Genomic DNA, 3961 nt, shown 5'->3' with positions numbered 1-3961 from the left:
TGCAGGTGAGGATGTGGAGAAAGGGAAACTTTTTGCACTGTTGGTGAGAATGCAAATTTGTGCAACCACTGTGGAAAGCAGTGTGGAGGTACCTCAAAAAATTAAAATTGAATCTGTCTTTTGACCCAGTGATCCCACTTCTGGGAATATATCTGAGGGAACCCAAAACACTAATTTGAAAGAATATAAGCAACCCTATGTTCATTGTAGTCATTATTACCATTACCAAGCTATGGAAGCAGCCCAAGTGTCCATCAGCAGATGAAGCAGCCCCAACTATGGGACATTTACACAATGGAGGACTACTTGGCCAGAGAAAAAGAAGAAAGTTGTACCCTTTGCAACAGTACAGATGTGCCTGGAGAACATTATGCTAAGTGAAATAAGCCAGTCAGGGAAAGACAAATACCATATGATATTGCTCATATGTGGGATCTAAAGAATAAACTGAGCTAACAAGCAGAATAGAGACAGACTCATAGACAGCAGGATAAAAGCTGGAGGGGAAGAGTAGGGGCGGAGGGATTGAGCAAAAAGGTGAAAGGACTCATGGACGTGGACAACAGTGTGGTGTCTGCAGAAGGGGGCTGAGGGTATAAGGGGACCAAATGGTAATGGAAAAATAGAGTGAAAATCATTTAAAGATCAATAAACATATTTAAAATTCATAAAAATTAGAAATATTTGATGTAGTGATATCTCATCGTGCATTTAATTTGTGTTTCTTCAGTGACTACTACTACTGAGCATCTTTGCATGTGCTGTTTTTATTTTTATATCTTCTTTGTGAAGTGTATATCCAAATCTTTTGCTCACTTAAAAAATTGGGTTGTTGTATTATTGAGTTGTAAGGATTCTTTATATATATGGTATTCTGGATATGAGTTCCTTGTCAGATACATAGTGAATATTTTCCCTTTTTAAATGGTGTCTTTGGAATAACAGAAGTTTTACATTTTGATGAAGTTACATCTGTCTTTTCTGATTAATGCCTTTTTTTGTCATTGTAAGTAAGAAATCTCTGCCTTCCTCAAGGTCACAAAAACTGTATTTTTTCTAGAATTTTATAGTTCTAGCTTTCAGGATAAGGTCTATGATTCATATCAAATTAATATGGTGTAAGTTAAGGATATCATACTTCCCCCCCTCCTACTCCGTGGATATCCAGTTGTTTCAGCAATATTTGTTGAAAACACTTTCCTTGACATCTGTTGAAAGTCAGTTGACATGTGGGCCTGGACTGTATTCTGTTTCATTGATCTGTATGTCTATCCTTATGCCTACCTACCATACTATTCTATAAACTGATTTGATACTAAGGTTTGGAAATAGGTATGCAATGTGATCCAACTTTGTTCCTCCTGTGCATTTCCATATAAATTTGAGACACCTTGTCAAATTAAAAACTTGTCATCTGGGATTTGGGGATAACTGACAATTTTAACAACCCAGGATATTCTAATTCATGAACATTGGAGTAGCTGTTTATTTAGGTCTTCAACTTTTCTGTGGCACTGATTTATAGGACTCACCATACAGGTCTTGTACATGCTTCCTTAAATTCATCCCTATCCATTTCATATTTAGGATGCTGATGTGCATTATATACTTTTATTTTGAATTTCAATTTCCAGTTGTTCTTTTCCAACATGTACAAAATGATTGATTTTTCTTACATTGACCTTGTATACTGCAACCAGTTCCAATAATTTTTTTGTAGATCCCTTAGGATTTTCTGATTACACAATGTTGTGAATGGCAAATAGTTTGACTTCTTTCTTCTCAATTTAAATGCCTTTTAAAAATAGTTGTTCATAGTGTTCATCAAATGTGAACAATTTTGAGCCATTATTTCTTCGCCAGGCGTACCTTAAACTCCCTACCCCCCCTGCCACTTTTCTCCCTTCCCCTGTCCCCTATTGGAATGTCTTCCTCAAAATTATCTAAACTCTCTGGTGCAGGCTGCTAGTGCTGCCTGGGCAATGGGCCAAAAGCCTGGATTGTGACCACGTGGGCCAGGTTGTTTTCTCTCTTTGGTGCCCTCCCCAACCCTCTCCAACCCTCTCTAATGCATGAGGATGACCCATATCCCGAGGAGGTCTCAGACCTGGGCGTCTGTAGTTTTCATAGGGTCATCCCTTGACTGGAGCAGGGCTTATGTTCCAGGTGATGCCTTCTGTTGGCCTATACAGATTTCTTGCGCTGGAGTTTGAGAATCGCCAGAAGAGTGCTAACATGCTGATTTTGGGTGACTCAAGGTGTTTCAGGCCTGTGAGTGGTTTTCGTGGGTGCTTTCACTTAAGTCTCACAATAATCTCGGGATGTTTTAGAATTCTTCCCACTGAGGAAACTCAAGTTCATACAGTGAATAAGACTGGTGGAGCCAGAAATTTGCAGTTTGAATTTCAGTACTGTGACTCCAGAGCCTGCTCTCTTAACTGTGGTCTTTAAGGGGAAATAGGCAAGAGCTATTAGGAGAAAGCTTGGATATTTGGAGAAAGATTTTTTTAAAAAAGGAAAGAGATAGCATAGAGAAAAGTGGGATGCTATCTTTCCTGTGGTGTTGGGAACCACCCTGCCTGGTTTCAGAAGCTGTAACCCCCACAAGGCTAAGGCTGAGTGAGCGACGGTCCGACCACAAGCCACTAAGGAGACAAAGTTTATCTCCCTGGCAAGGGCACCACTTTTGCTCCTTTTTCTTCACCCTGCCTAGCTCCCAGTGCTTGATTGGTTAGCCAATGTGGGATAAGATTCCTCAAGGGAGAAACGACCTCAGACAGGCACAATCATGGGGAGGCCCCAAGGAAGGACTTGGGGGGCTAGGGCATAGCCTTTGACATAGCCCGAGTCTCTATTCTGTCTTCAAGAAGTCTCCTAATCTCTTGGCTGCCTTACTCCCCCTGCCTGATTTAAGCCTAAAACAATGACAGAGGGTGGAGCAGCCTGTGCTGGAAAGGGCGAGTTCCCCGGGGTGATCAGGCCTAAGAAAGAATATATAAAATCCTGTAAAACCTGCTTTGCTAAGAATGCTCTCAATTAAATGACAAGGGTCCAAGCAGGAAATGAATTTGTCTCCCAAAGCTTTGTAGCCCTTTAGCTATAGAATAAGCCTTAGGAGTTTTTTGTATGTTATCTATTGTTTGATCCTTACTGCCTAACAATGGTTATTGAGCTTTACCTGTATTCCCATGCAAAATGAACCTAATAAAAACCCATTGAGGAAAAGGCTAAGGGCCCTTCTCCTTGGAGAGAACGGCCACCTTTCCTCCCCAAGCAGATCATGCCTTGGTAGACTTATTCTCATCCATTATGTGTGTGTGTGTGGGGGGGGGGGGTGTTCCTTTTGCGCGAAGCCCCCCACACCGTGGGAAAGGGTTCTTGTTAGCCCTACATTTGTGGATTGCTTATATCTATTCAAACTTTTCTCCTTTGGCATCTTGCCACCACCTCTTTCCTCCAGCTTCCCTCTAACACCCACCATTCTGCACTGCGTTGAAATTATGCCCCTAGAACACCTGGCTCCATGAAGTATCCACAAAGTGGGCCACCAATCCTGTTGTATTTCCACCATTCATGTCCCACAGGCCAATAAAAGTGAAACGGAGTGAAGTAGATATTTTCCCCCCAAAATATCTTAAGAATGAGTCTTTGGTGGGAAGATCCCAGTACTTGTCTCGGTATCCAGAAACAACTTTATGAAAAGTTGGGTCGGGCAGGGCTACTCTAAACCCAGGCGAGTTCTGTCTGTCCTGACGGCATGCATTAGCAAGGCGCACGTTGCAAGGCACACGACAGTTGGGGCATTTTCTGGGATGCGTTTCCCTTAGCCCGCGAGGTATACAGGCTTTGCATGAGAGTTTCCAAATTGTACCCAGGGACTCGGAGACCGGGAGCTCCCGCACTCCAGGACTGACAGCCCGGTCTCCGCCTCGCGCGCGCTCCCGGGCCAGGGGCGGGGCAC

This window comes from Sturnira hondurensis, unplaced genomic scaffold (assembly GCF_014824575.4).
Source record: "Sturnira hondurensis isolate 20B ecotype Veracruz unplaced genomic scaffold, ASM1482457v3 Scaffold0012488, whole genome shotgun sequence".
Taxonomy (NCBI): domain Eukaryota; kingdom Metazoa; phylum Chordata; class Mammalia; order Chiroptera; family Phyllostomidae; genus Sturnira; species Sturnira hondurensis.
This window is presented reverse-complemented; position numbering follows the sequence as displayed.